This window comes from Onychomys torridus, chromosome 5 (assembly GCF_903995425.1).
Source record: "Onychomys torridus chromosome 5, mOncTor1.1, whole genome shotgun sequence".
Lineage (NCBI taxonomy): Eukaryota > Metazoa > Chordata > Mammalia > Rodentia > Cricetidae > Onychomys > Onychomys torridus.
Genome location: NC_050447.1, coordinates 95060712 through 95085380, shown reverse-complemented (window position 1 = coordinate 95085380; position 24669 = coordinate 95060712). Strand labels below are relative to the sequence as shown.

General features: G+C 46.3%; 1 protein-coding gene across 5 annotated transcripts in view; it reads right to left on the bottom strand.

Annotated features, from left to right (window-relative positions):
* The window catches only part of Elmo1 (engulfment and cell motility 1), a 534802-nt gene extending 511030 nt beyond the window's left edge, over positions 1-23772 (bottom strand). For 2 of the 5 annotated variants that reach the window (XM_036187569.1, XM_036187572.1), the window contains exon 1: positions 23160-23655. The gene's annotated coding sequence lies outside the window, so the exon portion shown is untranslated. Of the gene's footprint in view, positions 1-21814; positions 22209-23159 lie in introns of those variants that run through there. The other 3 variants (XM_036187573.1, XM_036187570.1, XM_036187571.1) reach the window with 3 other exon arrangements.
* Between the last annotated feature and the right edge of the window lie 897 nt (positions 23773-24669).

The following is a 24669-nucleotide window of genomic DNA, read 5'->3' as shown; positions in this document are numbered from 1 at the left end:
ACGGAACGATCTTCCAACAGGCAAGGATAAGACAGACCAGCACTACCTTGTCTCTTCAGCAGGCGTGGGCTAGACACAGCAGTTTGCCAGTTCCACCAGCCCAAATATCCCTCTGAGCCAAAGTTGAAAGTAGCCAAAGTTCAAATGTCCTGAGTGAGACCAGAAAGCACATATCCCCTCAAATACAGACATGTGGTGCCTCTATCTCCATAAAAATGGTGACCTTCAAAGAATGCAGTTCCCAATCCAATTGTGTTGTGAAACAAAGATAACTGTGGCTCGTCAGGCTGCTGTGCTCTGATGCTTAGAACATCTGGCTAACAAGATTACAGCCAATACTGGCATAAGAAAATTAGCTTTCCTCTATGTCAACATCACAGACTTCTCACCCCAACTTGATTCACTAAACAAGCACACAGCATTTATCGATTGCTGGTTACATGCTCAACATCCAAAGAAAGAAATGTGATGCGGAAAAAGCCCATTATTCATCGAAGTCTTTTTCAGCCCTGTCAGTCTTATTCTGAGTTTAAAGAAAGAATTTACATCTTTCTGGCTGAGGAGCTAGATGTTATTGGCTTAATTCATCTGCCCCGCCCCCAGCACCCACACCACCTCCAATTTGTGCTTGGCTTTGGCCTCAGGGAATGGGCACAAGCCACAGCATATGAGTGGCATTAATGCATATGCTCGTGTAGCTTGCCTGGCTCTTTTGAAGGGTCCAGCTGCTGGTAGGACTGTGCCAAACAGGATTTTGTTTACTCGTGAGGCTTGGCTTTCAATGTTTTAAATGTTTTGTTGGATTTTATTAATACTGAAGCAGGTGTATAAGGACAGAGGAGGTTGGCAACATCTATTGATTTTCTGAAAAGGCTTTTAGATGAGTAAAGTGACTCCAGAGTCATGTGCACCCAGGCAAGAACCAAAACTCACTAAAGCATGATATCACACTGGTTGAGGTCACTGAACCTGGGGCACCCCAAAGGGCATTTCAGAACCTCTTTCTGGGCCTGGCCAGGACCTCTTAATACTGCTTAGGCGTCATAGTAAAAGGTACCATTTGTTGGACTCTCCCACAGGCAGGTACGCTCAGTGCCACACAGCAAAGTCTATGGTATGCATTATTACCCCCATTTTACAGCGGAGGGAAGTGAAACTAGGTAACACTCCATAGCTCACTTACACGCACAGCTAACTAAATTGAAAGGGGAGCCAGTCCTGACTCTATCCGGCTCCAGGCCCCATGCTCTTTGCCCTGAACCAGTATCTTCCCCATTACAAGTCATTTCCTAACAGTATGGAAGGAGAGGGCCCGCACTGTTCCTCTTCAGTAATGTATGCCACCATTTCATCAGACAACCTGGTGCAAACCACAGTTACAACAGAGCCCACATCTCTCTCCCTAACTTCTAAAAGCTTTCCCTGCTGAAGCCAAAGAAAGCTAACAGCTTCCCATTTACTTTATTAACCAAGCATGACTCCAAGTTTGCCTGGTCTTCTACGATCTTTAGAGCCATGCAGAATGAAATCATTCCTTCTCAGGGACATCTCCTCTTGAGAAAGCAGGTTTCCACAAGAATCTTAGAAATGGTTTTGACAGCTGGGGTCAGCTTTTTTTCTCTCTCTCTTCTAAATGGTAAGTGTCCTCTACTGGAGAGAATGCATCAGTGATCTCTAAAACACCACCCTCTGAAGCTGATGACACCTCCCCCTCAACTAAATGATCTGCTTTCTCTGAATGCTTGCCCAGGACTTACTGTTCTGCTCTGCTGTGTGGTAATCCATGGACCCTGTGGGGAGAGGACAGGCTGAAGCAGAAAGTGCCCTGTAAAATGAAGATCAAGATCCACTGAGGCAAGAACCCCCTTCTCAAAGCAAAGCAAACTGCAGTGGACACTCAGTTTGCTCTACCTTTCTTGCTAGCATTGACCAATGACCACATTGGATGCTCAGAGCCTCCAGCACACAGTTAGTTGTCCCCTACTGAAATGGCATTAGCCTTTTCTCTTTGCTTGAATCCTATCACACATAAAGTAGGGGCTGTGCAACCTTCTATCAGTCCTTAGTACTCATGCGAAAATGAATTACAATGCACAAAGAAAAACTGCCAGCTGGACATATTGCCTAGTATCCTCTAATTTAGTCCATGAAAGACTGCTCCCTAAGATTCTAGCTTCCACTGGATAAATGATACACTACCCACCAACAGGTTATTTTCAGCAAGTTGGGTAAGGCCTTGAAGACTGAAAATTTAATAACATGGCCAAAAGTCCAGGAATTTAAACATACATGTTTTTAATTTATATTTAATATATGTAAATATATTTATAGAGAGGGAGCTATGACCTAAAACACAACTTAGCAATGCAGAGAAACCTATAAAGGTGATTTTCAATATAGCCTATTGCCTAAACAACCTGTGCTCTAATGAGTGTCTGAGGTCAATGCTATTTAGAACAGGGATTCTCAACTGTGGTAACCATCATACTAACCTACTTCAATCTGGGAGCCTCTTAGAACATTCTATGTTCAATTTGCAAAAGAACACACCCCAAAACAAATAGGTTAATATCATTATTATTAGGTTAACATTAGTTACCTAATGGGGGAAAAATCCAAACTATCAAGATACTGTTAATTTATCCAATAAATATGTATTCAGGTCGGGCTGCCCCTGCCTCACACAAGAAACTGCAGAAATGAAGATGAATGGTGCCCTCTGTCGTGAGAATGCTCAGGAAGAGTGGGCATTTCCAACTTCTCTGTTTTTGTTTTCTTATTTAATTCAGGCTGCTCTAAGTGCCATGACTTCAGGCTTCAGTGACAGATATTTACATCTCTCAATTCTAGAGGCTGGGAATCTGAAAGTTGGATGCCTGTGTGGCCAAGTTCTGGTGAAGGATCTCCTCCAGTTGGGACAATGTAAACTTCAGAGAGATGAAGAGGGTTCTCTGGGATCCCTACCTACAGGACCACATCACCTCCCAACGCCCTGCCTTCTAACACTGCCACATCAGTGATTACTATTTTAATGTATGAACTATGGTAGTGGAGAGGCAGTGGTATAGTAAACACCTACTACGGCTATTACTGAAAAGCATTTATATGATTTTATATGTTTTTCTTGTTTATTTTTTCATTGTGGTTCCTAGAATATGTGGCACATGGGAGACAGTATCTGCTGAATGAACCAAGCCAACAACTAGATGTGATTGTTAGCAAGTTATCATGGACCTTTGATTTTTCCATGTTAAAATAAGTTAAAGGGTTAGACTACATTCTAAATGGGTTTTTCATAGAATATAAAGTCAGCAATTATACCAAGTTTAATTGGAAGAGGGGAAAAGGCTATGGTTAAACAAGGTTGAAAACCATTAATAGTGTAGAAAAAAAAAGAATCTCGACTGTAGGCTCCCAATCCTCAGCATGTTGATGTAGAGAATTTCTCCAAGGGTGTCCTATGTAGTCAACCACTCTGATAGGGTGATAAAACCTTGGTTGACAAGAGGCCCCAGAACAAGTCTGAGGTCTCTAGCACCTGCAACAGTTTAGCACACTTTGTAAGCCCTTAATAAATATTTGCTCCTAAAGGCCTTCCTAATCCCTTAACAAAGGAACTATTCTTCAAGGTCTCCTTTGATGTTGGCTACTGTCACTGAGTTAGGTTGGGCAGAAAGGCTGTCCATCTTCCCATTCATCCTGGAGGAGGCTCTGGCCTGTGGAAAGTTACTCACTGCCTTTAGACTTTCAGTATTCTCACCTACAGGTCAAGAATAATAGTAATTAAAGGACTGTAGTGAGACAAGATGACATAATATAATAAAGAAATCACTGCATCCTTCCCAAGCAAATGATCCACAGAGGACAAGCAGTCCATGCTAACGAGCAAATCTGTCCCTCTCCAGCCTCCTGGCTTTGGCTGACATCAGTGCTTCCCAAACTCTCCTTGAAATACCATTTTCTAGATGAATTATACTTGATATTTCTCTTAAAATTACTGTAGCCTAGTCTTATCTCACACAAGAAGTCAATGAAGTCATAGATTTAATTCACTTGCTATACTTTTTCAAACACACTTGACAATGAATAAAGAATTACATAAACATTCCTTTAAAGTCAGTCTCAGTGTCTAACCAGTTTTCTCCATATCCTGAAAAACATTAACGTAGGGTTTCCATCTAAGATCCTATCACCCATGTGTGTATATCTTCCCTTCTGAAAACTCATACTCACCTTTGAGAACATTCACATAACCCTCCCCAGGTAGTACAGTGGTGCAAATCACCTAGGGGTCCTCGTTAGAAACTATATGCAAGTCATTGAACACAGCACATCACTGTCATTTGGTTCTTGAAAATGCCCCCCAGGCCCATGTTGTTAGCTTGTGACATTACCAGGAGGTGGTGGAAGAACCATAAAGAACAGCCTTGAGGAAGAAAATTAACTCTCTAGAGTCACACTAGACATGGAGACATGGGACATGGAGACTCCAGCTGCTCCAGCTGCTGCTGCTGCTGCTGCTGCTGTTGCTCCAGCTGCTGCTGCTGCTGCTGCTGCTGCTGCCTCTCACCTTCCCTCCCTCCCTTCCCCCATACCTTCCCACTCCCCTCTGCTTTCTGGCTGCCAAGAGGTGAACAGCTCTGCTCTGCTCTGTGAGCCAGCTCTGCTATGCTTCTCCTGCAAGCCAAAAGGCAACTGGCCCAAGTTCCTGTGGTCAATCCCTCTGAAAACATGAGCCAAAATGAACCTTTCCTCCTTTAACTGATTGTCACAGGCATTTGTCACAACAGCTAACACAGTCCCAGAAATGACTCATGTGTTTCCAAAGAAAGAATGCCATGTCCAGCTCTCCCTTAAGCTCAAATACTTCAATCATTTTCCAATCAAGCAAAGTAACATGTGTACTTATTTGGAATTAAATGGTTTGACTAAATGAACAGGTTTTCTGAAGTCCAGCTGACAGAATAAAGCAACATCCCTACAATGTGTTAAATGAGCTGAGAGATGAGGCATTTCCAAAAATTTTGTGTATGTGTTTATGAGTTCACATTTGTATGCACACCAGTGTCATCCTTGGTCACTCTCTAGTAGTTTGAATGGGAATGGTCCCAATAGGCTCATATATTTGAATACTTAGGGAATGGCACTATTTGAAAGGATTAAGGGGTGTGGTCTTGTTGGAGCAGGTGTGGCTTTGTTGGGGGAAGTATACCACTGGGGATGGGCTTTGGGGTTTCAAAAGTCCAAGCCAGTCCTAGAGTCTTTTTTCACTTCCTGCTGCCTGCAGATCCAGATACAGAACTTTCAGCTCCTTCTCCAGCACCATGTCTGCCTACATGCCACCATGCTTCCTGCCAGGCTGATAATGGACTGAACCTCTGAAACTGTAAGTCAGTTCCAATTAAATGCTTTCCTTTATAAGAGTTGCCAAGGTCACATGATGTCTCTTCACAGCGATAGAACATGGACTAAGACATTCTCCATGTGTTTTTAAAAGTTGTTTTTGTTTTCGTATTTATTGTGTAAGTGTTTTACCTGAATATACGCATATGCGTCACATGAGTACAAGTGCTTGCAGAGGTCAGAAGAGGGCATTCAAAACCCTGTAACTAGAGATGGCATTTTTTTAAAAACCTGGGTTTTGAACTTTTTCAAGTTCTAAAATTCACAAAATGCAAGCAGCAGACATGATGGCACCTGGCCAAGAAGGAGAGACCTCTCTTCCCCAGCAAACGCCTTTGCTGTGCAGACCTGATCACCAGACAGACGAGCACCAGTAACCCCGCATCTGCAGCAGCCAGACTATCAGAGCTTAAGCCAATAGATGGTCACTCTACTTCAGATGTCCACAAAATACCAACAAAGAATAATTATTATCAAACTAATCATACATGAATTGACCTAGGATGGCTTTTGCATGCATTTTACAGACTTCAAATATTTAGCCCCTCTGTGAGCAAAAAATGAGTGTAAGTGTAGATGATAATATCTTTGCTTTTAACTGCAATTATTCCAAAGCCCTTTTAATAGCTGCCACTTACCCACTTCCAGGCTGCAGCAAATTATAGTCAGAGGAGACAGGCACTGACAGCTCTTTTCTGCTGTGAATGGCAGGCTCTTCCATTGCAGGAAGGCCTTTGAGCCTTCATTTAGGGTACATCCACCCTGGCCACACAAATGGTGCTCCATGGAACAATAACAATACCCAGGCTAGTCTGTCGACACAAAGAAGCACCCCATAGGTTTTCACAGAGCCTTTACCGACACAAAGGATGCACACAGTAGCAGTGGGGGGATTCTTTGAAAAGAATTATTAAGGAGACATTATTAATATTATAAACTTCATCTTCTGAGGACACATAGCCCAGGGAACAGAGAACTGGGTCAAAGACATAGTATCCATAAAAAATAAATTATTTTCCAAGCTAAATTAGTACCTAATAAAAGAAAAAACTGAATGATCACTTTTGGCACCTGGGAAGTGGTACAGCATGTCCCCAAATATTAAAATTGTATGAATGCAAAAATAACTCATAAGAGCTTGCAAAACTCAAAGTAACAAACCCTGTTAGGCTGCTGGTTAGCAGCTGTGACTGCATGGTATTCTGTTCCAGACAGGGGCTGGGCAGAACCAGTTAACGAACACATGTACACTCAGAGCCCAGGAGTGTCTGTCATCTGAACAATGATCAGGACCCAGATTCTTGAGATGAAATTCCCTTCTACAAGGCTGGCTCTTTTTCAAGTCAACACACAGCCTAAAGATCAAAACAATAAAATAAAAAGGCGCATGAGAAAGACCCCTAGGAAATACATTTCACACTTCGTGTTTTCAACAATCCAAAGACTCAGCAGATAAAAGGAGAACAACACACAAATGAGTCCCTGCTCAGAAGATGAGCGGTTCACTTTTTAATTAACATTCTGTCCTTAATCCAAAAGCAGAAGCAAAACACAGACGTGGCATTTATGCTTCATACAAGAAAGTGTTACCTTGCCCCCCAGGCTCTCTCTATTCTCATTCGAATGTGTTTAAATGTTAGAGGCAGCCTTGGCAGTGTGTGGAGCTCCATTACGCAAACAGCGTGGGATGGTGCCACCCAGAACTGTATGTGTGGGAGGGGACACAAGGAAGTCAGTCTTCCTTCTCTCAGTGAGGTTCCGACCATCTAGAGGAGAACTTGGACACACACACACACACACACACACACACACACACACACACACACCACCACACCACACCACACCACACCACACCAAAGGCTCCTTTTCAATGAGGCAAAGGAGGCTTTGGAGAAAGGAATGTTGAGCAATAACATGGAGGTGCAAAGCAAAACTCCTAGTTTAAAATGTCAGCCCTTCACCTGTCATGGTCCCCAATGGCTTCCCTCCATGAGTGCACATCCATTCTGGGCCTTCTGATAAATAGATGGAACACAGTTACCTTTGTTCTGTCACATGTTGAAGAAGCAGTAGCCAGCACAGACTGCACATCTCAGTAGACAATCCCAAATACATAAGAAATTTAAAACATTTCTATTTTATTGCTTTTTTAGTGGGCCTGGGGTCCCCTGCTAGATAACTACTCCACTGAGCCACATCCCTTGTCCTACCTGGAACATTGAAGTCTTTCCTAGAGGTGATGCTGTGGTGTATATACAGTTTAAGTGTGTCCTCTAAGGTGTCCACATTGGAAGCTTGGTGCCCAGTATGGCGATGTTAAAATTTAGACCTTTAAGAGGTCTCTGCGGTCATTGACCTTGGAAGGGATTAATACAGTTCTCATAGTTGAGCTCTGGTTTTCTGCCATGCGTTTCTGCTTCTGTGGTGGCATCTCCCACAGACCTTCACCAAAGCAGGGTGCACAACAACACCATGGCTCTGAACCTCCAGAAGTGTGAACTAAGCGCATTAGTTTTCGTTAGAGAACACTCAGAACCAGGTGTTCCATCGCAGCAACGTGGCCTGATATAACAGTAAAGGGTAGTCTCAGCACTCCCCCGTCTTGGCCATCTTTAAAAATCTCCTTGTGGTTAGACGATCTTTGCCAGGAAACGGGAGTGCACAGTAGATTAAAAGATGACTGACAAGATACCATGGATAGATGCATGTGCTCCCAGGCCAGCTGTGGAAATGAGGAAGTGGAGAAGCATTTTACTTTTTGTTTTCCTTTCCTATACAAAAGCATGAAATGATCTAGAGAGAGCTGCCTATTTATGATGTCAGCGTGGCTTTATGAAAGAGACCCTGGGGGAGGGGAGCTGGAGAGAGAGAGCCCAGGGGTTAGGAGTACTGGCTGCTCTTCTAGAGTATCCAGGTTCAATCTCCAGCATTCATATGGCAGCTTACAACTGTCTGTAACTCTAGTTCCTGATCTGGCATCTTCACACCAATGCACATAAAATAAAATTAAATAAATGAAGAAGACCCTGAGATGGACACAGGTAGAAAAAGGGATGGAGAAAGATCTAGAAGTCATCCGGAGATCTGCAAAGGAGGCTTCTTACCACAACCACCTGGGGCTTTGCATAACATGGATTTTCGGAACTCTCCTGGAAGCAGAATTTCTGGTGCCAAGATTCAAGTTTAACCTTTCACATTGCTGCATGGGTTCTGGTGTGCTCTGTGAGCCCATTGGTGACTTCTTACTCCTCAGCACCTGACCAATCTACAGATTCCTCCTTGCTACCTTGTCTAGCCACCTCCCTCACCATTTACAACTAAGGAGGCCATGAAGCAGGACACAGACAACAGTCAGTGGCAGCCCTGACACTAGGACCTCTTTATTCCAAATTCAGTGCTTAAGCACTAGAAACCACAGAGTTCTACCAAGAACAGTAACCCCCACTAAGCACACCTTGGCCTCTCTAAACTCTGCAGGACAGCATCAACCAAAGACTCCAGATGTGTACAGGACTGTTCTTCCTTCCCCGGGAAGGCCAATCAATCACTCCTATGTCTCTACTTCTCTGGTTAGCACTGAGTGCTCAAGAATAAACTGATGAATGAAGTCCATAAGGAGGCTCACAACAGCCCCCAAAGCATCAGGGACATATGAGGGGGGAGGATCACCTGTCCCACTCAGAATCGGAAACAAACTCTGGTACTAGAAAACAGCAAACTTGACATTTATACCATGATGCAAAGAGCAGAAAATGCTGTGAATTTTTTGATTGTCATAGGCAGTTCAAGTGACAAAGGCATTTTCTTTCTTACTGAAATTAAAATAACGTGTCTCAGACTGCCACCATACTGGAAGAATACAGAAAAATAATCAAAAACGGTCTGTGCTGTGAGCCCACTAGTGACTTTTAACTCCTAATGGCCTTAGCCACGAAATTTTAGAGGATAGATTGAATATATAGTTTTCTTACATCTATACTGATTAATTGAATAAGAAATATATATGTATACTTGTATGCCAAATATACCTTCTGCATGTCCAAAGAGTTTTCCTATTCATTGATGACATTTTTCTTTTATCTTGACCACACATGGGCATAATTTCTACTCATACACAAGGAAACAAGACATTTAAAAGCTTATAAATTTACCCTAAAGAGGTGGCAGGTAATTCCAACCTGGATCTGCTTAAGTCAGGATCCTCAAAGATATTTAAAGGAAGTGCATGACAGAGTCACCAGGTCAGGCCTCCCAGTAGATGGTTACAAAATGGATGGCAGCTTAGCCTCATCATAGCAATGAGAAAAGTTGAGCATGCACAGGCCTGAAGGCCTACTAGTTGATCATGGTATCCTAGAATCTAGAAAGATGGGAAGTCTGGGAAATCACTATTTTTGATATGATTTGAGACTGCTCTCCAAGAGTCCATTTAAAATTTGATCCCACTGCAAAGTGATGGGGGAAGGGGGTAGAAATTTAATCTAACAGTGGTATTTAAAGGTAGAGATGTTGGGAGGAGATTAGAATTAGGTCACAGAGTGGAGCTCCCAAGACTGAACATTGGTTGTTTCTCAGGAGAGGCCAAAAGAGACACGTGTATAATCTTTTTCTCTTCCAATGTGATATCCCAAGCCAACATGGAAACCAGCAGACATACTAGCTGCAGGCCTCAACCCTGCTGTCCAGAACTGTGAGACAAAATAAACCTCTTTATAAAGTTGCCTAGCCTTGGGCATTTTCTTATAGTAATGAGAAAACAGACCAACACAAAAGCCTACAGAATCCTCACTTGGCCTGTATGAACAGAAAAGTCGCAGTTCAAGTGAACAGAGGTCAAGCCTAAATCATAAGAGCAAAGTGTTCGCTTCTCAACCAGTTCCCAGTGTACAGACCCAGAATAAAGGCAAGGTCAGTTTCCTTTGAAAATGAATGCTACTATACTGCCAGAAGTGCAGCCTGCCAAAGTCTCTCTTCTCATAATGTACATACAGTGTTTGCCCAGGCTGTCTGTGTATTGGAGAAAAGGAACGAATCGGGCCTTTCAGGGGCTACTGGACAATGGCACCAAATTCAGGACACCCAAAAGCCCACTGTGGCCCCAGACAGAGAAGGAACTTATGCAGGTCAAGTGGTCTGTGGAGTCTTGGCTCAGGCCCCTCTCTCTGTGGGCCCCTGACACCATCCCATGGCTATTTCCCCACTTCTGGAGTGAACAACTAGGGCAGACATCTTCGGCTTCTGGAGTGAACAACTAGGGCAGACATCTTCGGCGACTGGCAGCATCCATATGCTGAGGAAGCAAGGGGTTGTCTGTTTTTCTGCAGGGGGCAAACTGTCTGGAGAGGGTCGGCACATGTGGTTCCAAAGACCCAGGTCTGCTTTGTCCCTTCCAGAGAGAATGCAGAGCATTTAAGTTGGAAGTTGCTATGTGGGCGCTATTTGATTTCAAAGAAATGGGCTCAGCTCAGCACTTGGACATCAGGATAAATCATTGCAACAAGGACGAGTCCAGGCACTATCAAATTTCAACTGCTAGCTGAAATCTCTGATAACTGCTCCAGATATAATATGCAATTATAGCCCAGAAACACAAATTATCAAGGCCACGGTCCTTTCAGAATATACTAAATGAAGTGTGGGCAACCACACATGTGGTAGAAATCCCAACCCCCAGTGTGTCACAAATGCCTAGTCACCCACAGGAGCTAGAGAAGAATGGAGAGGAAGAAGAAAAAACAAAACAAAACCCGGCCTCTCCAAGTTCAACACCGGCTGTCCTGAGGACAAAGGTGAGGAGGACGGAAGAGCTGAAGTCTGACCCAGAAAAAGCTCTGACGTTCCGGCCAGTTGTGGTCTTCTCTGTTTATCCCCCAAGGACTGACTCTGTGTGACTAGGCGATAATCTCAAGGAGACAAGCTATACTGACTGTTCCAGCAGAGGTAATATAACAGCAGAAGGGCGGAGTTCTCTTCTGGCCAGCTCCAAGTCTGGGGTAGATCTGGGCCCAGGGCAGGGACTGCCTGCGGCCTGCAGGCCTCCAAAGCCAATGCATGTGCTTCCCCACATCTGACACAATCTCCCACCCACAGCCAGAAGCTCTCTCATCACAATGACCTCAGGCAAGACTGGTCTTCAACAAATTTAGGGACAAGGAGAGACATGCCAGCCATTCCTGAACGTACTGCTCCTGGGGCCTTGACTCAGGCACATCCAAAAAGGCATTTGAAAGTCTGTCCCAAAACAACTGTAAAAGAAAACAGAGCACACACACACACACACATGGGTAACACATGCCATGAGCACCTCTTAGGGGCTTAGCATGCCCACCCACTTAAATCCTCCAGGCTACTAAGGGGGAAAGTCGTTAACCAGAAGATAAAGTGGCATGAGCACTGTCAGCACAGGGACAAGTAGACTAGGGAGCCAGCACCCGGAAATGCCAGGAGGGGACCAGGAGGGGACCACCTAGTAGCACCATGTGGACCAGAGGGAGAAGTGGGCTCGGGCGGGCACTTCTCCATCCCTCTTTCTCCACCACCTGTACAGACTAGGTGATTCTTGTGTGACTTCTCTTCTGCCTGACATTTGTCCTTCACAATCATCTCTCCCTGATTACAGCTAAGCAGGAATTCCGAGTTCTGTTACGCTTGGAGCAGATCTATGTGCCACACCTCTCTGGCCCTCTGGAGACAAGCACAGGTAACAGGAAAGTAAAAGAGAGACTGTGCCCCTCCGGACAACTAATTCTCCCTGTGTCCCTGGCCCTCGGGCCTGCATACAGTTCTTTATTGCGGCAATTGTGAACTGAGCTCTCCTGGTACACAGAGATCAGCCTCCTGCTGCAGGGAAAATCAGGCCATATCCAGAGAGGTAGATGCCTCTCCTCTGGGTTCACCACCACACAGGCCACTCCCCCTCACACCTGCCTGTCAGCTGAACCCCAAACTCAGAGAAAGGTTCTCACTAAACATCAACAGAAAGAAAAGATAGCAAACACAATCAGAGTAGGCCAGCATGAGGTGCGGAGCTAAGTAAAGGAGCCACATAGGAAAGGATTAGAAAATAAATTAGAAGAAACTTGAAGGATTTAGAATCCATTTCAAGTGCACTGGAAGACAATCCCTCCAGAATGGGAGAAGGAGCCTAGGCTGAAACCTGGGCAGCCACTGGTCCTACCTCGGCCATCTGTCCTCTGAGGTTAGGGCTTGCTGGTTCTGGTTCTCTTCTCAGTTCCTACCAGGACAATCCTTCTTACAAACTGGAGCCTGATCATCTATACCAGAACCAGCCAGGATCTGGTTGCTGGCTTTTCATGACTGCAGTCATGGTCTCACTTCCAAAGCGAAGTCTAAAGAAGTTCTTTGCATTGGAACATTCCCCTCTCAAGCCTATGCTTCAATTCATGACAGTTAAGTGTCTAAACTGAAGTTCATCTTTCTTTCAGTCCACTCACAAGAGCCATTACTAAATGACGATTTAATAGGTACATGAGCTACTGTGTGAGACTCTAGTAAACCTGTATGCTGCTGCCTGGATGAACTTACAGAGCAGAGCAGAGCAGGTACCCAAACAAACAATGGCCAGAACTAGTGAATAGAAATGGGAACAGTGGCAGTGGCGTAAAGTGGACATAGAATAAAATGTTCTACATGGAACACTTTGGAAAGTGGGAAAGTTGGTACAACTAATTATGCTGGCACAGCAGAGCTGTTGTGGGTTTGTCTCTTTGAGCCACCGTCCTCCTCTTCTTCACTTTCTATCTTATACTTAGAGTGACTTTGATTCTGGCTGACAGTCTAATGAGCCAGTTCAGGTTAAAGAAGACAGTTGAACACTTTACACCCACCCACATTCCATTGAAACTTTAAGCAGTCGCTTACTTTCCAGACGGTTCTAAGTGATTCAAATGTAATGCTTATGAAGTGTTCAGGGACCACTGAACTTCCTTTACAAACACCATAATCATATAAACCCAGTTCATCTGAACTGAATGCCTGTCCACTGCTACTCACTAGGACCCCTCTAACTTGGGAGTTTCTCACAGAGCTCCTGCCGGTAGCCTGTAGCAGGACAGGTGTAAACAGCCCTTTTCCAGAAATCAAGAATCAAGGGGTGGGGAAGGGCCCTGAAAAGCAACCTCCAATCTCTATCCCCAGTGGATCAGCAATAAAGTGAAATCCCAGGTCAGCTAGAGATACATAACGATTTACCTGGGATTTCACTTGAGCACACCGAATTGGTAGCATCATCTATTATGTTGGTTCATTTCATTCTCAATTGATGATATTTATCCTAATGTGGCAGTTTATGTCTCTGTTTCTGAAGCCAAGATGCACGAAGCAAAGTCTAGTTGAGCTTTTAAGAGGAACGGCTCAGGCCTCTTAGAGAAAATTAGTCAATGTAAGTCTTTAAATGCGTGTAGCAAGATGTTGGTGTTCAAAATCTGCAGAGAAACCCCTGATAACCTGGATGGCATCAACAACATGAAAACCAATGCACCAAAACCACTTTATAATCAGTATTAAAGTTACCATGTCAGCGGCTCCAGTGGCTGAGGACTTATATTAAACCACCTGACAGATGGGAAAACTGAGGCTGAGCAAGATAATGAACTTACCCTACCCAGCCAACCCTTGAAAATCAGCTAGAATCCTCAATTACCAAGTGCGTGTTTATTTAGTTCCAAACTTCAAAGAACCATTCTTTTCTTTTTCCCAAATCCAATCAGTCACCAAGTCCTCCATTTGTTTCCTTCAGTGGGCGGCTGCAACATCAGGAGTAAATTCTGTCCCCCTTCCCTTGTCTGCTCCAGCCAGCTGTGGGGTCTCAGCTGGGAAGTGGGGGTGGGGCAGCCTTTCCGCCCAGCAAGCTCACTTCTGTATTTGTTTATTCCTATCCCCGAGACTGGGTGTTTATTTGGGCAGGTCTGGAGGACAGAGGCTGACAAGAAGCCTTCCTTAGACACTCCTGCCTGCTGGACTGCCTAAACTTTTGTCCAGGCTGCAATGGGGCAGAGTCTTCATAAAACCTGGACTGCCTGCTATCCTTGCCTAAGAGCCTTTGGCTTTCCTTTCCATCCAACCCAATGTCTAGTTCCCAGAAGAGCTGACTCCAGGCCTTCCCCTAACACTCCTCCGCCATGGACTGCGGGACTCCTGGAGCAATCTTTCTTTAAGTTTTCTAGACCTTTCCCAAATAATCATCTGTGTACTCCTACCCATGATCTGCAAGTCTGCAGTACTGGTAGTTACTACTATCTCTTAACTGACCTTCTTCTCATTCATTCATCCCTAGCAAAGCTCCAAACGGGAAGTGCCTTGACCACAGAACATAGTATAGCTAACCTGGCTGTGGCCAGGCTGACTGATGGAGAAATGGGTGAATGGAAGGAGTGGTCGGAGCACTGTAATGGTTGAGTCGAGCAATAATAGTTCAATTTAAAACTCTTTATATGGGGGGGGGGGAGGACAGGGGAATCCATGGCTGATATGTAAAATTAAATTATAAAATAAAATAAAAAAATCTTTATATGCATTTAAGATTCTTATTCATTTGGGGGGAGGGGCTTCAGTGAAAATGCTGAGAACAGAATTCAAGGCTTTGTCCACATGGAGCATGTACATCCAGCTACATCACACCCCTTGTTGCTTTTTAAAATGTAATTTAAAGATAAAACTTTTTTATGCAAATCCCAGCAGATATTGTTAAAGAAACTCTAAGCAGAAGAACAATGATTGAGAAAACAGTTCCAATGAGTCTAAGTCACTTGCTGAGTAGAGTGGGTCCAAAGAGAATGGAAATGTATTTATTCCTTGATAAACATTTTGCTTTCACATGGTTCCCATTCAATGAAGGGGACAAGTGGTGGAGAAAATAGAATTTAACAGCTAACATCATCATTCCTCTGCTTCTCTCTCTCTCTCTCTCTCTCTCTCTCTCTCTCTCTCTCTCTCTCTGTGTGTGTGTGTGTGTGTGTGTGTGTGTGTACATGACACTTCCTAGTTACTACAGGAAAGACTAGGTCTCATTTCCCCAAACCAAAATGTTTAACTAGTAGTCACTTCCACCAAGTAGCACATAATTAAAGTAACTAAGGTACCAGTTCACTATAAAAATCTAGGGCATGGTAGGGCAGAGTAGTGTGGGGGTGGGCAGAAGTCCAGTTGAAACCAACCTTACTGAGTGTTATTGGAATTCGCTCTTCACTCAGCCAAAAATGTGCAGTCTAACCAAAGTACTCCACTGGCTCGACTTCCCAAGCCACACGTCTTCTGAAGGCCATGGGCAAAGCCAGCTGTGGTTTATCCATTTGGGTTAAAGGGCCCCCAAACAGAAAGAAATATATATTTTGAAATGCATTATACTTCAAAATGAAGAGTAATTGTGTGTAGCGGCCTGGAAAATATATCTCATGCAGTACACTGAGCCACTGAACCCCAGAGCACAAAACTCTGGTGCTCCAAATGCAATCTCAAACTGAAAATAAAAAGGTACAAAGGGCGGAAGGAAGGGCGGAGGGTTGCTACAGGGCTGTGACTGGGAGGAGGCTGCCGCCTTGGAGAAACACGGCAATAGGTTCTGTACAGCATAAGCCACTAGCTACTGCTCTGGACACTACAGCAGTCAGAGGAGGCAAATACAAGGTTGACATATAATTACATACGAAAATAATGTCACAAGATTGCACAGAAATCTAATACACTGAGTGGGAAAGGACTTCATTGAAACCAATACCTTTAAAGTTTCTCCCTGACCTGCTACAAGGTCCTATCACACCGATGGAACTTCCATATCCATTACCAGCTCATCAGGCAAGGAGCATTTGCCAAGCACAGTAGCAGACAGTGTCCTCAGTCACCAGACCCCAAGCAGACATTTCTTTACCTTGTGACCAGGCCTCTAACTGAGCCAAGCTGACAGGTCCTCACCACCCTGCTCCATTCATTTACCCTCTAACTGTCACGTAAAGGCTACAGTACTGCAGTAACCAGTAGTCAAACTCAAAACCGTGAGGAAACTGAGACAGGAACTCACTGTTTAGCTTTCTTCTGCCTGGGCTACAGGATGGACACTGAAGTCAGACTTGCAACCATTTGACTTAGGAAGATAACTGCAATTTAGCAGAGCAGGAAGCAGGAAGAGAACTAAGGCGAAGGAATGAACATAAAGGGTGAGATCCCCATCTGTGAACACACTACCTTAGGTTCCCAAGAATAACCAGTGACAGAACACCGGGGCACTTCCAACTGCTGTTGAAACTCTAGAATCCGACAGTCACATTACACACAATTGTTCTGATCTCTTCAGAAAACAAAGCAGAGGTACTCAACCAAGAGGAGGAGGGGGGGAGGACAGGAGAGGAGGGGAGGGGAGAGGAGGGGAGGGGAGGGTTGGCCCCTGAGCCACAGGCTTGTGAAGTGTGAATACAGTTTTGGTTGTTCCTACCTGAGTGGCACTGTTGGGACCTAGTGAACTGGGAGCAGGCAGGGAAGCTGGTGGGGCATCCTGAAATGCATGGGAGAGTCCTCAACAGACACTTATTCAGCTCAAAGTGTCAGTGGCACCAACGCTGAGACCACCCAAAACAAACGGCCAGTGAAAGGGGAAATGGTCTGTAAGCAGAAAAGAAGAACAGCAGCAACCTCTGCATTGCCCAAGAAGAGGCATCCTGCTCAACGGGCTCAGTCTCCCTCAGTGGGTATCATCCATGGTCAGAAGCAGCAAAGCTGTGACAAACTGACAAGTGCACCAGGAAGTATATTCCCCTGCCAACTGGTTCCCTCCCAATGGGTTCCACAATCTGCCTGCACCATAACTCATCCCCATTTTTTAAAGTGTTGGCTAAAGAACATGTTTTCCTTGGCAAAGACACCTTTCTCTCTCTCTCTCTCTCTCTCTCTCTCTCTCTCTCTCTCTCTCTCCCTTCCTCCCTCCCTCCCTCCCTCCCTCCCTCAGATTAATAAATTGCTTCATCCTCCAATATTGTGACCTTGGCTGATAGGTATATCAGAGGACACAGATGGATCTAGATTCAAGGCTAAGGGCAACTTAAGAATAAAATATCCAGAGAAGGATCAACTCTGAAATTCTCTATTTCAGTGGCAGGAGAGATATCCCAAGCTAGATGTCATGGCAACCTGCATGCATCTGAACTACAGGGATTTCTTCTGTTGCTTTTCTTTTTATGGCACTGAGGCTCAAACCCAAGGCCTCAGATAGGCCAAGCAGCATATGCAATTCCACTGAGCAGTACCCCTACCAGAACCAAGGGCATATCTTACTTCTTTTTCAATTTAAAAAACATTTAAACTGGACAATGGTGGCACAAGCCTTTAATCCCATCACTTGGGAGGCAGAGGCAGGTGGATCTCTGTGAGTTCAAGGCCAGCCTGGTCTACAGAGCAAGTTTCAGGACAACCAGAGGTATTACACAGAGAAACCCTGTCTCCAAAAAAAAATTTTTTTTTAATTTTGCATCTCTGTGTTCATACATGTGTGAGGGTGTGGGGGCTTATGTATGCTCATGGATATGAAGGACAGAGGACAACCTCAGATGCCATTCTTCAGGTATTATTTACCTATTTTTAGACAGCATCTCTCACTGACCTAGAACTTATCCAATTAGACAAGTTCTACATGAGACCAGTAAGTTCCAAGTCGCCCTCCATCCCCACCACCCCAGCACTTTTATGTGAGTTCTGGGGATCCACCTCAGGTCCCCACGCCATGAAGACAAGCACTTTAGCAACTAAGCCGTATCCTATTCCAGCACTGCTTTGTTTGTCGCTATTTGTTGGGGGGTTACTTTTGTTTTGGGCTTTATTTTTAGACGGGGCTATCTATAATGCCCAGGCTGGTCTCACAAACATCCTAGTCTCACCATCTCAAGATCTGGTGTCACAGACAGAAGTCACCATGCCCTGCTAAGTCAAGGGCATTCCTAACAGCACATAGGAGTGAAGATGTCTCCAGATACCTCTGAACCAACAAGATGAATAACTAACGAGGACATACATCCTGGTGTGGAAAAAAGAAACAAAAGTAGAAAAAAAATTCAGAAGAGTTAAATAAGGCTTGCTCCAGTCTCCAAACACCCCTGTGCCATGGCATTGCTCTAGACCACATCTATAAAATGAGATAACAACACTATGCTGGTGGCTTCCTATTCCTCCCAAAACAGTAAACCATAGGGAAGAGTGTCAGCCATGGAGGAAGAGTCTCACCGACCTCATGACCCAATCTGGCACGATGCTTCGTGATGCCTGACCTGGGCATCCTTCCCCATCCACTGCTGCTTTTCCAGAAATACCACCCACCCAGCACAGCTGTCCTAGAGTAGAGTGAGTAGTGAGTAGCCAGCATGTTTGACTTAGGAAAGCTGTGTTCCCTACATTAACTGTTAGAACTAAAATAGCCCAACTGTAGCTTCAATTCCTAAAACTGAGGTTCCAATTATAATCTTGCTCAAATTCTGGAAACTAGTGTTTGTGGGGGCCCAGAACACGGAGAAGCATCTCCTTCTATTTATACATGTGACTAATTTCTCTGCTCAGCACCGGGCCAGGTTGTTGCTGTGGCTAATTCCGTTTGATGAGACAGCATTCCTTCACCCACATGTATTCCTACCTCAGTACTTAACTGTTCGCCTCACTTTAGGCTGCTGACAAAATTCTGCTCAAGTTGTACCTGCACCAATGGAGGGCTGAAACACAAGTAGTTAATTTAATCATTGATTGTGCCTGGGCTTGGCAGGCTTCAGTTCTGACTGCCACAGATAAGTTGCCATTGTTAACACTCAGACAACCTAGATTATCCAGGAAATTGAGCACAGCAGCCAGTGTGTGCATGGGCTATGCAGACTGGCTTTGCTGAGCCTAAAAGCACTATGTTGTGCAGTGGAATGCTTTCTAGGGCCACACATGTCACAGAAGCCACACCCTGTCTGCATGGCTGGCCTTCATGACCCTTCTGATTTGGACACTGCGGAAGTTCTTGGCCTTTGGCTTTGTTCTTTGGCTAGCCAGTCTTAAACCCAAGTCAGCAGGAATACCTAATCTAATTACCCATCACAGCAGTGTGGCTACTACCAAAACAAACTGGTGAAAAAAAATCCTCACAACCTCTGGAATTATTAAGGCAAATTTTTAAAACTCAAACCCATATGGAGCTACGCATTCAGTATTAAGGGTCTGTTCTGTGTGGCTCTAAGGACAGAATCCATGACCTGGTACATGCTGGTCAGTATATATACCCCTGAGCTATACATACATACCACCACCACCCCACCGCCCTGATTTCTATGGAGCAGCATCTTGCTGTACATTTCTAGCAGGTCTTGAACTGACTGTTAACCCAGGCTTGCCTCTAATTCAAGATCCTTCAACCTCACCCTCCTCGGAGGGCTGGCCTTCTGCTTGCTTCAATTTGAGTTTTAGACTGCTGATGTGGACCTGCTAAGTGGGTATCAGGCTCTCCTCCTGGGCTGCAACCTTAAGCAAACAAAGCACTATGTTCGTTGACTTGAATTGATGTTACACAACTCTTGCAGAAAACACTTGAGGCTTTGTAAGGCAGAGAGGTTTAGTAATCTCCCACCTTCTCCAAATTCAACAGGATGTCTAAACCAAGCTATCTTCCTGGGTGGCTGCAGGCATTTAAGAGTGGCTGCAGACCAGTGAGGAACCTTCCGGCCCACTGTTCCGGACTAGGATGGCAAACACTATTTTAATAGGAATGGTCCCTCTGAAGCTTCAGCGCTGGACCAGGATATGAAGTGAGCAAGCATGTGCTGGTACACCACTTGCCATGTTGCCCCTCCCCCACCACATCCTCTGGGCCAGAGCTTCAAAGCCCTCCCCCTTCCTGCACACGCCTCTCCCCACCCACTCACACCAAATACCCAAAGCAAGCAAATTACTTGAGAACACTCAAGTGCTGACTTCTCATTGGTGCTGAAGTTTCAGAAATGCTTCTAACCCAGCAGCTCCCAGAGAAGCTCCTCACTCACCTGCCTGCTTCTTCTTCATCTTCTCCCTTCCCAAAGGCTTTTTCATGCTTCCCTCCTTCAGCTCTCTCTCTCGCTTTTCCCTCTGCCTCCCTCTCCTGGCCCAGCTAGCTATGGCTTCTCCTCTGCCTTCAATTCAGTTCCATCTCTGTGAGAGAGGGGGGGGGGGAGGACAGGGTACACATGTGGACCTCTTGCTGCTTCTGGCCATGCCCATCCTCCAGAGGAGTATTTCCTTGGTTTAAAGCAACATGGGCTTTGAAAAGACATCCTCCATGGGGAGAGGTACTACAGTCCATCAGGAGCAATTGGGCTTTTAATGAAGTGCTCTGCTTTTTATACCCTGCCCCAAGCAATCACCTCTCTACACCTTTCCTCCGCCTGCAGGCCCGAGGAAGGGATCTAACAGGTCTGAGGGGGTTCTGAAAAAACAGTGACAGAGCATGGAGGAAGGTAAAAGCCTGGCTTCCCACTGGCCACTGACACTGTGGGATTTTCTTAGTATGCTTCCCCAGTGGCCTCTCCCAGCATGGACAACTCTCCATCTGTCAGTCAACAAAACATTTAGGATGCACATTGCTACCCGGTGCTAGAAGTTGATCTAGATCCATGAACAAGGTCACCAACCTGCTAAAACTTCCATCCTAATGGTAGAGACGATAATAAAATAAACAGGTGAATACATAATGCCAAGGAATGATAAATACTGAGAGGTAAACCTGGGTAACACAAGAGGACCCAGACAACTGTCCACAAAGGCCTTTTAAACTGACAACTGAGTAGAGAGACCTGAAGTAAGCAAAAGATGAGTCATCTGGACATGTAAGGGAAAGCTCCCCAGGCAGCAGAATAAGCATATGCAAAGGTCCTGGGAAGAGAAATACAGTAAAAAAGAAAAAACGTCAGGAAGTCAGTGTTGTTGCAGTTAACAAGGACATACTGCTGTGGGGGCGGGGCATCCATCGGAGGACCACCCACCCTGTGGTCCAATGACTGTTCAGGCACCGAGTTTCCAGACTGTGGTATCCCCAAGCCTCCTGTCCCCCAGCTTTCTCCTGCTTACTTTTCCTCCTCTCCAGGAGTCCCCACAATTGGACGAATTTTGTCAGTTTACCACTCCATCTAGCTTAACATAAAAAACCGGTTAGCAAATACAGTAAGAAAGGCCACATGCACATTTAACCACAGTTCTGAAAAGATAGCCAATGTACCATAGTGAAGAGCAGAAGACCAAAAGGTCAGCGGAAAAAGAGAAGGAAGGAGGGAGGGAGGGAGGAATGGAGGGCAGGCAAGAAAAAAATAAGTATGGAGTCTTTGTTACAGGCCTGCAAGTGACCTGGCTTTAAACTCCCTAGGACTCCTGGTCCTGTAAACTGAGGAGTGGAAACAATAAACCTTGAAATAACCTTGGAGAGCTGCTGAAGAGGTGAGACACGTGGAGACCATGACCAGAAGCCTTCAATGGACCGGCTCGGCTGCCAGCTTTCCCAGTCTGACAGGCGTTGCCAATAAACTGGATCCTCCAGTCCCAAGTTGCTCTCAAATATTTTGGTACGTTAACGCGGATTATTTTTATTTTGTACATCAAAGAAAACAAAATTCAGAAATTCTTCCCCGGTTTCCCCAAGTCACAATCTTCTCTCTGTATCTTAGGCCAGAGGCAGGCGGTCCACAGTCCCTGGGTGCATTTCGTTGAGCTCAATATGCCTCGGGAGCTGTCCAGAGGCCCTCGGAGCTGTCCCTGCTTGGGGCCAAACTATGCAGCGTCGGGTCAATCCAGGTCCAACAAACCCTTGCCCCAGCTGCCTAGTTCAAAGGGCCCCAGGCAAGCGAGTCAGTGGGAGCGAGCCCCTACCCACGAGGGGCAGTAGGAGAGCGCCACCCCCCGCGCAGTGACGCGCGCGAACATACACACACACACACACACACACACACACACACACACACACACACACACACACACACGCCTGGCGCGCGCCCGCCGCACAGCACGGACTTCCCAAGCCCACACAAGCGCACCGTGGCCCGCTGAGTTCTGGGTTTCCTCTTCCTCAAAGCCGCTGGGTACCGCGGCGCGCATCTCGCTCGCTCCCTCCCCAGAACCCCACGGCCGCTGCTCTCCGGGGAAGGCGCGCAGTACGCCCTCTCCCACGCCAGCCTCTCCAGCGAAGCCCCCGCCGCCCTCCCCGGGCCCCAGAGGGAAGCCCCGCGTGGCCCCGGGAGGCGGGTCTTCACTAGCGAACGCCCGCAAGGGTCCTCGCAGCCCGTCGCGCCCCATTCCGGGAGCGCGCTCTCCGGGGATCCCCTCCCGTCTGCGACGCCCGAGCGAGCCCCGGAGTCCTAGCCACCCGCCGCGACTAGGCGCAGCCTCCCGCCTCTCCGGCCCCACTACTGCTGGCCGCAAGGTCCCGGGCGCACTCTGTTAGGTCCCAGCACCCCTACGCCGGTGGCGCAGCCCTCCGGCGCCCCCTCCAGCTGACCCTGCCCTGGCCGTCTCCGCGGGTCCCGGCCCGGAGCCCCATCCCGGATCTGCCCCCAGTGTCCACTCCCCCCGTGCCTCTAGTCACTCAGGATCCCCCTCTGCCCAGACCTCCCAACTGCAGCGAGCCCGCAGCCCCCGCCCGCCCGCGCCGCGGGGCCCCGGGAGGAAACAAAAGTGTCTCCGCGGCGCCCTCGTCTTGCCCCGGCCCCCGCCCGGGCCGCCGAGGTCAGCGAGCCGGGCGCCGCGCCAGCCCTGAAAACTTTACGAACCTGCCCGGGGTCGCAGGACGCGGTGACGAGGGCTCCCAGAAGCTGGAGCGCTGGAGCGGGGGCCGGGGCCGTAGACCGGTGCCCGAGGTTCTGTAGCCCCTCTCGGGGCCGCGGACGGCGGTGGCTCTGCCTCTATCTCGTGCCCATCCTCGCCCGCCGCCGCTGCCCGAACGCACGCACTTACACTCGGGTCGCCGGCCGCTGCCGCCGGCTGCCGCTGCTCTCACTTCCTCTTCCTTCCTCCTGCTGGCCAGAGACACATCTTGCATCTAGGAGCATCCCGCGAGCTGCCGCGAACTCTCTTCCTGGGCAGACGCTGCGGAGTTGCCGCCGCCGCCCCCGGCACCTGCGCGCGGACACGCGTGGTTGGCGCGTTTGCTTCCCGCCCCCGCACTGCTGCCCGCCCCCTGCACGGTGCCTAGGACGGGGTGCCTACGACTTTTTGGAGTCCCTCTACTTAAAAAGAGGGAAATGTCACACAGTATATACACCTCAGCTCTGCTATAAATAGTGTGTGCTGAGCATGACTTCTCTGATGAGCTCAGAAACCGCGTTTTACAGGCACTAATTAACTCCATCACCCTCATAGCGCCACCTCTGGGGGACCGAGAGCTCGTGGTACCCTTTTTATAAGCTTTCATTTTGGACAGCTTATTTGAAATTTTCCACTGAAGGGGAAACTTGGGTGGGCTGTTTCAAAACAATTCCTCTAAGAAGCTCCCGTATAAATCTTGACACTTTTTGTCTTGGGCAGCACAGCAAAAATGATAGACTGTTTCCTTCTCCTCCATCACCTATGAATTGACTGTAATCGAAACTACAAGGTTTCCTTCAATGAAGTCAGAGACTCTCTTGTGTGGTATACGTGGCATGAAGCAACATGTACTACCCTGAATTTGTTATTTGTGGTTATATTATTATTATTATTATTATTATTATTATTATTATTATTATTATTACAGTCATGCAGCCTACTTCAGTAGTTTTCAAAGAAGAAATCCAACACAGTTAACTCCCAATCTAGCAGGCAAGAGGGAAATGACAGTTGGAAAGTTCAGGAGAAACACCTGTGCTCTCCTAATTCAGCACTCTGTGATGGAGCCACTAGAGAGAGCAGGGAGCTGCTGTGCATGCCCTCTTCTCTAGAAAAGGGGAGTACACCTTAGAAGATGTCAGAATCTAAGGCAAAAGGCAATGCTCTCTTCAAGATTAATCACAAGAATATTTACATATTAACCCTGTGCTAACTCTCCATTAGCAGCCATTAGGGATTTTGCATGAAAAACAAAATAAAATAGCTCATTGTTTTTATATTGATTTTATCATTTCAGTAAATAATAGTTCTTAGAGTTTCTATGTAATAAATCAGTCGGATAGTGTATTGGGTTAGGATATGTGTGTATGATTAAAATTAATTTCGCCAGTTTATTTATTTATTTGGTTTTTCCAGACAGGGTTTCTCTATGTGTAGCCCTGACTGTCCTCACTTTGTAGCCCAGGCTGACCTTGA